This window comes from Oryzias latipes, chromosome 18 (genome assembly GCF_002234675.1).
Source record: "Oryzias latipes chromosome 18, ASM223467v1".
Lineage (NCBI taxonomy): Eukaryota > Metazoa > Chordata > Actinopteri > Beloniformes > Adrianichthyidae > Oryzias > Oryzias latipes.
Window position 1 is genome coordinate 26,209,750 of NC_019876.2, and position 12,486 is coordinate 26,222,235.

General features: G+C 38.8%; 1 protein-coding gene and 1 long non-coding RNA gene across 6 annotated transcripts in view; one reads left to right on the forward strand and one right to left on the reverse strand.

The window, feature by feature from the left end:
- Positions 1–12,486, reverse strand: part of ache (acetylcholinesterase (Cartwright blood group)) — a 58,647-nt gene that overhangs the window by 4,983 nt on the left and 41,178 nt on the right. The gene's annotated exons all lie outside the window — the stretch shown is intronic.
- On the forward strand, positions 2,089–5,656 carry LOC111946349. 5 transcript variants are annotated; one of them, XR_002872021.1, is made up of 6 exons: positions 2,091–2,375; positions 3,114–3,339; positions 3,468–3,921; positions 4,019–4,175; positions 4,280–4,345; positions 5,187–5,656. It is a non-coding gene; the product is annotated as an uncharacterized LOC111946349 (long non-coding RNA). The 5 variants fall into 5 exon arrangements; XR_002872022.1 differs by lacking the exon at positions 4,280–4,345 and having other exon boundaries at positions 2,094–2,375; positions 3,468–3,627; positions 3,714–3,921; XR_002872023.1 differs by lacking the exon at positions 4,280–4,345 and having other exon boundaries at positions 2,097–2,375; positions 3,468–3,627; positions 3,841–3,921.

The following is a 12,486-nucleotide window of genomic DNA, read 5'->3' on the forward strand; positions in this document are numbered from 1 at the left end:
AATTTTGGTGCTGAAGGAGGACGTATATAATGAATGTGTGTGTGTGTGTGTGGGGGGGGGGGGGGGGGGGGTCTGCAGCTCACTGTTTTCTCAGGGGAGGGCTGTTTTTGCAAACCCCTCTCTGGTTCGTCTAATTAAAGATTCCCTGTGAGAGTTATCGGCAAAATAAGCTGCTTTGTTGCAACTGGAGTTTGTTTATTGATGTCTAAGATGAAAACCTGAGAGTGGAACCAAAGAAACAGGAAATTAGAGCAAAAAACTGTGCAGTCTTTCGTGAACGGATTATTTCATGAGGTAACGTCTGACTGCAGGAGGCAGCTGCTGTGATGGATCGTGTGTGTCATCAGCTCATGACAAGGTAGCCTCCAACCAGATGATTGATGCGGACTGTGTTTAAAAAAAAAACGGTTCTCTGAGGTGAACACGAAGCATCGCTCTTGTCTGGGCGCCGTTTTGTATTTAACCACACGTATGTGAAATGCTGTGGAGTCACAAACAGCACATATGCCGACAGGAAAGAAATCTATCAGCTGATGAGAGAAACTGCAGCGTCAGGAGCAAAGATTCACCAAACCAGAGGAAGGTGGAAATGGAATCCATTGAAAATGGGATTAAATAAACTTTTAGGATCAAGCCACTGAAATGTTTCAGACTGAAAGAAGACGAAGCTGAGCTTGACATATTTATCATCTTTGTTCGGAAAGAAAGCGAGGGAGACGCAGGAGAGTTTATTCCCCGTTTCTTTCCTGTTTGCACGAGTGGAAGCACAAAAAAATTCATAAGAAAAAAAGAAGAAAGATCCCAACCTCAGAGTTTGATTTTTACTTAATGCTAGAATGAATGCTAATCCAGCTAGTTATTTTTTTTAATCTATTCCTATTTTGGGTTTTCATGCTTACAGTTTCAGTGATGCTGTAAAAAACATAAATTAATGCTACTACAATAAAAGCTTAATTATTTGAATTCTTGATCAATCTACATTTAAATCATTTTCTCAAGCCTTTGAGGGTAAACTATATCCATATACAGCGGGGCAAGTCACCCATAGCAAAGCAAAACTGAAGATGAGATCTCGTTTCTGTCACATTTACGTCTCCTAGACATAAATGAGAACTGTTTGAGACTAAACTGCTTTTCTCATTCTTCTCAAACATTTCTCCTGAGAAATAAGTCTCACAGTGAGCACTGTTTGTGATCTCAAAATTCTCTCACAACTGTCTCTTCTCCAGATCTCAATTGAGAGAAAAATGAGCCATATTATGTTGCGCTCAAGTATGTCTCAATTTGATATCCTTACTTCAAATTCCTATCTCAGTTACGTCTCAGTGAAAGACATCAATGGTTCTGTCTCTCGTTGCTCAATAATTTAGATCTTGTTTTAGCCTTTTTTTTTATTGTCTCAGCAAAAAGAAAAATTAGAGTAGTACAAGCCCTAAAATGAGTCTCATGATGACACCATTACAGTTCATCTCTAGAAAATATTTTTTATTTTATTTATGTTCAACTTAAAAAAGTTGTTTATTGCTTACATATTTATATAACTTAATTACAATTTCAAGAAAAAAAAGTTAAATCATTAAGATGGTCATGTCCTCAAAAGACATATTTTTGAAACTTTTTAAAAAACATGAAATTTCAAGACAACGTTGCAGTGTCGATTTAATAAACTTTTTTTTGACTGCTTAGATAAACATAAATGAACAAGAATGTATGTTGGGTTAATGGTGCTATGTTTAGTTAAACACAAACACACGCATGCACTGGCACACATGCATACACGCACAAGTGCATATACGCACACTTATATGTTGGTGGGTATAAAACATTTAACACATTGATGTCTGAACTAAATAAAGGACATTTGGGATCATATTTGGATCACCTTAAAGTGAACAAAAAATAGATTTTACATTTGAAACAAACAAATAAAATACACAAATAAAATTAATCAAATTAATAAATCAACTTTAGGGCGGTACAGATTTATGGGGTTCAGTTTGAGTTAATTTATCTTTGTCTTTAAAAATCACCCTTCATGCAGCCTTACAAGCTGAAAATATTTTCTGTTTTCTTGATGTTAGTCTGCATCATTTTGAACAAACAGAAGCCTGGAGTAACCCGATTTGAATTTTAAACTGTATCACAGCCTCACTTGACACAGATTTCTGATTGGCTGATCACGGTGGGAGGGAAAACTCTGTGGTTGACGTCACCAACGGGCCGGAATCTGCAAGCGGGAGAAGTGCAGAGAACGAGAGACTTTTGACGACCGTTTGTCGTATTTTTTCTGCGTTTTAACAATCCGTGTGATGAATCTCCAACATTTTTTTTGCTTGTCTGGAAAAGATTCAAGTAAAATCTTTGAAGTTTGCACGGTAAGTTTGCGATTTCTTCCCTCCAACTCTGAACTCAGTTGAATGCTACTAAAGGTGTTTTAAGCTAGCTCCGCCAGTAATGCAGACGTCTGGGCTACTCGCGGTGGCTTTGGCTGTATAAGTAATTATTACTTTTTACAAAGGTTTACTTGTGCTTTTTGTAATAAAAAATAGAGACATTGAAGAGTTATTTGCAGTGCAGAGTTTACAGAATGAGCCTCGATATTTTTCCAAACGCGTGAGTGCTAAGTAACTGTTGGAAGACATTTTGCTCTTCAGTTAAGGGTCTGCAGGGTTCGTCCCATTCACAGTGTGACGACACCACAGTCCATTATTCCAAACTTCAAAATGTGCAGTTTCACTGTATGTTCAATTTTTACGCTGTAAAAAGCTTTTATCTTGTTTAAAAGATCATCTTGCAGACGTTTGGCCTGGCATGCCATCTTTTGAAACTGGTTATGGACATGTGTTTAAAGTAAAGTCATCATTAACTGCTCACATGTCTAGAAAGCATAATCTGAAAATGTAAGTATGCATATTAGGGAAACATGTTCTCAGCCCTCTGTCAGTGGTGAAGATGTTTAGAGAGCACAGATGTAGCTAAGCCAACAAATGTCAACACTGATATGTACGAGGATTTTAGTGAATCATAAATCATATTTAAAAACCTTTCCAGATCTTACTTTGTGCTGTATAAAATGTGTGTACATGATGTTTTTTTCCCCTCTCTGATTCAAGGTGATCTAAATACAAGTGAAAATGAGTGAATCAGAACCCATGTTCCTCCACACTGCCATTATGGAGGTCCTACCAGAGCCACAAAAGACATCCTGGAAGAACACTTGCAGTCCATTGGAATAAATGGAGTTGTATGAGGATCTACGATTCATAGAAGAGGCTGACTTGCTGCCAGCTTTGAGACCTGTTCAAGCCCGGAAACGTCTTGCTCTTTGGAAATTGAAATGTGAGTCTCAAACATTACAAATGAGTTTTTGTAATGCACAGAAGTGGATATGAATATGAATGGGTAACACACTGACAGTACAGTGTAAACTTAATACACTTATACTGTTTGTTTGTTTTTTGTTGCAGACCAAACGCCAGAGAACAGCACATCATCATCTGTTGAGACCTCACCAACACAATCATCATCACTTTTGTTATAGTCACCGAGGAGTTCGTCATCCACATCTTCCAGAAGACGAGGACTGTACGTACATTGACTGGGAGGACAGCTTTGAAATTCCATGGAGTAAGTTTTCTGAGGAATTTGTGCAGTCTTTGGAAAGAGACCTGGCCCAAGACTAAGGAAGGAAATGGTTTGCACTCTTGTTGCAGAAATGATGAAAGCAAGACGTTTTTCCAAACTCTAAAAGGCTGCAGATGATGCGGGGAGAGCAGAGTGGCTGCTCAGAAGAGATGAGATGTTAAAGAGATGCTCTTTCTTCTGCTCTGCTACTTTGAGGAGGATGCCATGTTCTTGTAGAAGATGCAGACGAGGTCCAGCTGCAGCAGGTGCCGTTGACTCCAACTGTTATTGTATGTGGTAAGTAAAGTTTCCAGTGTTAAATTATTCTAAAGGTTTTGTCTTTGTACACTGTACATGAGTGACATGTTTACTTCATCCATTGTTCTGTCTTTAGGACAGTCTTTCTTTTCCCCAAGGAGGTTCATGCTCATTTGGAACCGCTCCATCGTACACAACAACATTGCAGCACTGTGCCTGATGTTCAGAAGCTACTTCTCCTTTAACCGTCATTATCCAACTGAGCTGGCTTCAACCCTGGAGTTTCTGCAAAGGTACATATTTATGAGTGCTGTCATGCGATTCATTTTTGGGTGTGGTTAGTTAATCATGACCTGCAGTTAATTATTCTTATTAATCTTGTATTAATCTAACTCAGGGCTGCTCATCCCTGGTCCTTGAGATCTACCAGCCTGCCTGATTTCCAGCTGATTAGCTGGACCAGGTGTGTTCATTCAATCAGTATGTGGAGACATCTGGTTGAGCTGATCAACAGCTAGCAGGGCTTGGGGATCTGGAAAACAGTCAGGGTGATGGATCCCAAGGACCAGGAATGAGCAGCCCTGGCTAACCTAAAATTTAGCTTTGAAAATCCTTATTTTGGGGTAATTTGATTTAAATAGTAAGATTGTGTCACATTAAAAGAAATAAAATACAATTTAAAGGGTGGCTTTATGAAGTTTTCCAAGTATAACAGACTTTTTTCCAATCTTTACTTTTGTACCACTAAGGGATAATTCTTCAGTCTCAAACAGAACAAAGACCTAAGCCAAAGTGCTCTAATTTAAAAAACTAATGGAAATATTCTGAACAATCCAAAAAATATTGACCACAAAATTCTTAATGATACCATAATATATATTCGTTGAAATATCTTATTCCACAGTTCGCCGTCTGACACGATCAGCCCTCAGCGTTCCAATTAAGACATGGGTATTATTTTTCCCTTGTTAAGAGCCAACCATGCAAAATGTGACTTGATCATTTCTTAAATGTTTGATCTGGACTGTATCATGAAAAATGAAATGAAACAGATTTGAACCTTATTTGTTAAATAGTTAATGCCCATAGAATCCTGCATTTCAATTCTTTTAACTGAAACAGATGTCCTCTCTAGCGACGTGTGGCTGCTTTTAGGGATGACAGAAACGTAATCTTATGGTAGCATTATGCAGCTGCTTTTATAAAACTACAGTTTGCTTCTAGCTTGAAGTGTTATCTTTGTTTGTTATGTGCGGTCTATTATCAATTTGTTCATGCCAGATTTTAATGTTCTTGTCTTACAGCTGATGCCTAAGATGTGCCACTCTACCTGGTTGGGAACAAATTGAAGAGGCCAAGCTCAAGAAAGGCTTTGTCAACAAATGTAGGGCAGAGCAGGTTCTAAGGCCACTGCTATGATCTACAGTATGCGGACTGGTTTCTCTTCCATCTTTTTTCTTATTTTTTATCTTAATTTGGTTCTCAAATTGGTCCATGGATTTGGTAGGCTGCAAGTTTCGGAGAATGTTTTTATCAGGTACTTTTTTATGTGGTTACATAATCTTGTTTTTTTCCTTGTACCTCAGCAGTGATGTCAGTGTGTTTGTTGTTTAAAATATGGAAGTTTTCTTTACCATCATGTCAGCCACATTTAGTACGCCACGGTTCATGTACTTAATGCATTTAATATTTTAAAAAGTGTCTAATACTGCTTCCACAATTCAAATGCTGTACTGATGATGGTGCTGCCCAAATAAAGTGTAAAGCATTTACATTTCTAGTATTGTTTTTACTGTTACTGTATATCAGTGGTCTCCCATCCTGGTCCTTGAAGGTCACTGTTATGGATGTTTTAGCTGTTTTCCTGCTCCAACAGATCTGCAGTGGTTGAAATGCCTCCTCAAGTTCTGCAGGAGGTGGTTAATCACCTGTTGATTCACATCTGGGGAGCAAAGAAACATCTAAACCCTACTGGATGGTGGCCCTTGAGGACCAGGATTGGCTACCACTGCTATAAAAATAACTTCTCTTTTCTTTCTCAAATACATCTCAAATATCATTCTCATTAACGGCTTTGGTAAGACATTTAAGAGAAATGATTAAGACATGAAAGAGACATCAGACAGACAATGATGAGATCTCTTTTAGGACTCATTCTTCTCAGATTTGTCTCATGAACGTCTTAGGTTCGTCTCTCCCACTTCTTAATTATTGCTCTAACAGTTGTCTCAACTCAACCTCATTTGTCTCAGTGATGTCTTTTCTCATTATAGCTTAACTCTTGCTCCTAAGGGACCCTTAGGAGCAAGAGTTAAGAAGCAAATGATCACAGAATGATACGAATATGAGACGCTCAAACTGATCTCAAGAGACGAGATCAAGCAACATATGAGCAACAGATTTTTCCTATGGGCATCTTAGTTCTCCCACTTAAAAAGTTGAGGGAGGTTGGTAATTTTCATCATATGTATTCCTCAACTATAAAGACAAATGACAGAAAAAAATTCGGGAAGTCACATCGTCTGATTTTTAAAGAATTTATTTGTAAATTATGGTGGTGCTGGCAGCGCTGACTCTTCCTGGAAGGGGCGGTTCCTCCCTTTGTGATGTCACAATGTGAGATCCCGCTCGTTTTTATGGATTGGGAGGGGCTGGTGCTCAGAGAGCAGGGTTTTTAGAGGAATACTCAGAAATCAAAATTCCGCTTGGGGTTTCTTTTTGTGAGGAATGAACATTATAATACACTAAAAAACTCCAGTAAGTTGATTTTTCAGGATGCAGGTCCTTTAAGAGCCACAGCCCTGATACTTGACTGCAGGAGGAGAAACACAAAGTGGAGCCGGCTTTCCTTTTTTCTTTCTTTTGCGTTCTTTTTTTTTTTTTGGTTTTGTTTATGTTAAAGTTCGCCTGTTTCTGAGTGTGAAACCTTTTTTGAAAACATGTTCAAATGCAGGGAATAGATTTGGGAGAGTCAGGTGTGCCATGAACTTGGTATTCCCCACCTGCTTCCTGTTCCCATCAGAGCATCTGCTTCGTGACTTGATTATCTCTGCATATCCAGCTGCTTTCTTTTGGGGAGTTTTCTCGTCCTTGTTTTTCCTTCACTAATAAATCTATGGATTTTTCTGTCTGCTTGTCCACAGCCTTCTCTATAATTAGAAGAAATTCTTAGATGCACAAATAATCAACATTTTCAGCATTTAATACAACAAAGACCTCTGTAATCATGGGCTTGCAGCAAAACTTTGCTATTCTAAGGAAATCAAACTGCAGAAAAAGCTTCACTTTACTGCTGGTTTTAGTGCAGTGGCTGCAAAGGAGCTGACAGGTTTATAGCACTTCCCTCTTTTTATACCAAAATCTGTCTTACCCTAAAGCCTGTTAAACACACATAAAGAACAGTCACATGGATAATTAACCATTCCATCGCCATCAGCACTGTAGCAACGGAGGAAAACAGAAAGTAAACATAACCAAATGCTGCTTCTTTCCCAATGTTGGTTTTAAACCTGGGGTCTCAAACTCGCGGCCTGCGGGCTATTTGCGGCCCCCAAGATGATATTTTGCGGCCCCCGCCTTAATACGAAAGTTTAATGTTAGTGCGTCCCGCCAGTTTGTATGAATGACACTTTTTCAGTGTTGTGCGTGGAGCTGACCAACCAACCAATCACAGTGGGGTATATGACCCATGGGGGCGTGACATTGACCGGGCTTGAAAGACGGGGGAACATTTAGGGAAACCTGACAGCCCCCTACCCAGAACACATTTAGGAGTTCCTTACTTTCCTTTTTAGAAGGTATTTATTCAAAATGTTATAAGAAAGAAAATCCAAAACTGGTTAGTGAATTTTGTTTCTCCTTTACTGATTTGTGGTTTAAATAGTAAACTTAAAAAAAAAAAACCATTCAACCGAGACTCAAAATGTATTACTGATTTATTTACCTATTGAGTTTTTTATTTACGTGTTTTATTTCATTGTGTTTTATTTGAATGAGAGTTTTATAAGTAATTTTTGTACAGAAAACAGTTTATTATAGAGTATAGTTAATAGTATTGTAGATGTTCCATACAAGTTTACTGGTGTGTGTGTGTGTGTGTGTGTGTGTGTGTGTGTGTGTGTGTGTGTGTGTGTGTGTGTGTGTGTGTGTGTGTGTGTGTGTGTGTGTGTGTGTGTGTGTGTGTGTGTGTTGAAGTTGCGGCCCTCCCTCAGCTAGACCCTGCCTTCAGTGGCCCCAAGGTAAACTGAGTTTGAGACCCCTGCCATAAAGTATCTATCTGGAAATCTTTGCATTTTCATTTTATTCCAATTTAAAGGACATTCAAGGTTTTTCCAGAACTAGGTTTGTATTTTAGAGCAGCCATTTGCAGCTTTATCCATAAGCTCTTTTAGTCGCGTGCACCTGGGTGGGGGTTCACCTGTACGGGTTGTTAGGGTCCATGGAGGGTTGTGGTCATTAAACGTACCATTGTCGTCTGTGTGGTGAGATGATCGTATTGTATTTGTTAGGATGATGTGAGTTACACGCACTTGAGATGTACGGGTGATGCTGTCGTATGGCGTCCTTTACGCCATGCTCTGGTCAGTAAGGTGCGAGTACTGGCTCCTTACTAACCCCTCGCAAATGCTGCACGCATAGGGTGTGCAGGTTATACGTTAAGTCAGTGTTTTTCAACCAGTGTGCCGCGGCACACTAGTGCGCCGTGGGAGATGGTCAAGTGTGCCGTGGGAAATTGCCCTCATTAACTGATCTAAAAACATTTCCATCTCCAGGATTTCAGCTCTCTGTTCATCCAAACAGGCCCTGATAAAACACTGAGGAGTTAGGAATATAAAAGATCGTAAAATACTTTTTCTTTGCGTTTATTTTATTTTATTCAAGACATTTTGATAAGAATGACGGTACAGTACCGCGATTCAGCTGCAGCTTCGGCTGTATTTTGGAAAAGTCCCGTCCCTTTAACTGTCTCCACCAATCATTCTTGGGGGGGTTAATCACATGTCATCAGTCGGACCAATCAGAAGTGGTTAAAGTCTTCACTTCCTTGTCCCGATTTAGCTCGTAAAGTTGCTCAGTTCTAACAAAAATACCAGCTAAAGCTCGTCTTTAGCGGTGTAGCTTTCCACAGAATCCGGTATCAGACCGTGGAACAAGTGAACAAAACAATGAAGCTCCGAAAAGCGATCTTCGGCCGTTTTATGCACTACATCTCTCATGATGCATTGGGTTGTGAGAGTGACAGTGCACAAGGAGATCTGTTGTTAAACGTCTTATAACCAACGAACACACATCAAACTGTTTTTAAATCTTCTAACTTAACTTTTATTGCATCTTTTAGAAAAAAAACAGCTGCAGTTTCCAGCTTTTTCTGCAACAATTATCTCAAAAATGCGTGTGAGATTGTGGAGGGACTGTAGATCAATACAGACTATGAGTTTCTCCTTTTTTTCTTATTTTTTTTTGGATGCTGGTGTGCCGCGGGATTTGTTTTAAGGTTAAAGTGTGCCGTGGCTCAGAAAAGGTTGAAAAACACTGCGTTAAGTTACCATAGGATGTCCACACAAACTACACTCTGACTGTCAAATTTCCTCATTTCTAAGGCTAAATGCGAATTTATTCCTTACCTCTACAGCTCCTCCCTATTGCTCCAAGTGTAGGGGCATTTGAAGCTGCAGTGGTGTCCAAACTAGTTTTTTTAAGGGGAAGCCATGGGGACTTACACTGGATGTCCCTCTGCCGGTAGGGTGATCTGCGTCGCGCTTGTGACGCGGGGGAGAAACCCATTTCTTCAAGTGGGCGTGCTCTGAAGCACAGAAGTTTACATTTAAATGGAAGTCATGACTTTTTGTTTTTGCATGACTTTCTAAAGATAAAAAACTGATATTATACATTTTCTAAGCACTGGCAGCTACGCGCTAATGTAGATGAGCGGTGTAGGTACCATAACCACTCGGCCTGGAACTTCCATTCGGGGTCCTTTCGACTGAAGGAAACGTCACACTACGGTGGCCCCACTTGGACAAACTACGTAGCGTGGAGATCTGCTTGGGCTTTACAAATTTCCATTTCATTTTTCAATAATAAAAGCACATTAGAAGAAAATCTCACTCCATGTCAGAGCTCTGTTTGTTTACAACAGACTTCATAATATCTTCTTCTATGGTAGTATCCTAATTTGTCCAGACCAATCACTATCTGACACGTCATCCGACCAACGTACATAATGTGACGTCAGCATTAGTCCCAGGAACCCGAACGGAAGTTCCAGGCCGAACGGTTATGGTACCTACATCAGCGGCTATTGATGACATCATCAAGTGGTAGTAACGCCCGGCTTTAAAGTCATTAGCTGTGTTCGAATTCCCACCCTAACCCCAAACTACTAAAAAACTATATAGTGCGGCATTATGTAGTTCCCTGAATTTTAAAAGCAATTCGGACATCCTCCTCACTATTTTTTTTTTGACGTCATCAATTTTGCGTTTTGCAACAATTATTTATGAATCCACTGTCTTCTAAAGATAAAAATGTGGATGGTTTATTAAGCAAAATACATTTAAACACACTTTTTGGCAAAAATTGTTCAAATCATCCAAATATTGAAAAAGGAGAAACTCATAGTCTGTATTGATTTGCAGTCCCTCAGCAATCTCACATGTATTTCTGTGATCATTGCGTAAGAAAAAGCTGGAAGTTGCAGCTGTTTTTTTCTAAAAGTTGTAATAAAAGGGAATTTAGTTTTCAGCAATAATTTAACTAAATAATTTGAAATTTTACCGTGGTAGTTGTTTTTTCTTTTCCTCCAGTTTATTACCATGCAATTTTATGTAACCTCACAAAAAAACAAATATATTCTAAATAGTGATTTATTTTTTAAATGTTGGTGCAAAGGCAACTGTAATTTTTAACAATACAATCACAATAAGTTTGATACATTTGAAACAAAACGACTAACATTATATTTATGTTTTGTGTAGCTACACAAAAAGTGAACAGGTTGAAGTTTTATTAGTTTTTCTTTTGTCTTAATCAAAGATGAAGTCTTTGAAAACTTTAACAAAAATGTTTTATTTCTTTTTAGATAATTAAATTGTTTGAATTTAGTTTAATTGTGTCTGTTGGCCACTTCACCTTCATCCTGTTTGTTAAATGTTGTTATTACTTCTTAAATTTAACATATAAAGTAATCCAGACGTTATTAGAAAAGTGTTTCAGTTAGAAAGACGAATTGGACCAAACTCTGGGACGTTTGGCTGTTAATAAACACAAACCTTGAAGGAGAACTAAACTGTTGACCTCTGATTTCATCAAGAAGATATAAAAACCGTTTGATTCGTGTTTGTTGTGGTTTCAAGACGTTTAACAGGGAAGACTCGTTGAGCAGAGACGCTGTCACCTTAACACAATGCATCATGGGAGTTGTAGTGATGGCAGACAGACTCGCGTCTCTGAGCTTCATTGTTTTGTTCACTAATTCCACGGTCTGATACCGGATTCTGTGGAAAGCTGCACCGCTAAAGACGAGCTTTAGATGGTATTTTTGTTAGAACTGAGCGACTTTATGAGAAGAATCAGAACAAGGAAGTGAAGACTTTAACCACTTCTGATTGGTCAGACTGATGACATGTGATTAAGCCTCTAAGAATGATTGGTGGAGACAGTTAAAGGGGCGGGGCTTTTCCGAAAAAAGCTGAACCTGCAGCTACATCGCGGTACCGTCATTCTTATCAAAATGTATTAAAATGAAATAGCAAAGAGGACAGGAAGAAATTTGTTCCCATGCTTCCAAAAGTGCTGGAAAACAGACAAGAACGGAAAAAGAACAGGATCCAAACAAAGGAGGAAGCTGTTTCAGGGATAGGTCCGTGCTCTGTGTGTGCAATCTCGCTGTTCGAAATGAGAAAGTCAGACAGTCAGAGGATAGTTTGTGTGGGCATCCCACGGGGATCCTGTGGCCACTTACATACCACGTGCACATCCCGTGCGTAAAGCATTTGTGCACGGTCAGGGAAGGGAGTTAGTGCCAAAAACCTGCAGCAGCCGTGGAGTATGTGACTAAGGCTGTCACAATGACCGGTGTTTCGCTCGCTGCTAGCACCGGAAGCCAGAGCCGTTATAATAATAATAAAAAACAATGTCTGGAAATTAAAACTGTTTATTTTGGATATATGCCACAGGAATTGTCTAAACAAGATAAATACTTGCTGGGTGCCCTGTTAGTGGCGAGCAAAAAATGCTTAACTAACAATTGCCTTTCCCATGTACCAAATTTAACAATCTGGTGGGAAATAACATTAGAAATATATAAAATGGAAGAACTAACTGCACATTTGAACAACAGAGAAAGCTGGTTTGTGTTATGCTGGAAAAAGTGGGTCCAATATGCTAATTTACATATGCCACATCTTATTTCAAAAATACAAACAAATAGATAAATACTGGTCACTCCCAATAGTTCAATGTTCATATATTCTACAAAGAAAAAAAATTATTTTAATGTTTGTGTACTAAGGAATTTTGAGTGAATTCAAATTGTAATGTTTATCATACTGTTTTGTACTGTAAAGCTGAAAACTTAAAAATAATTTAAAAAAAAACAATATC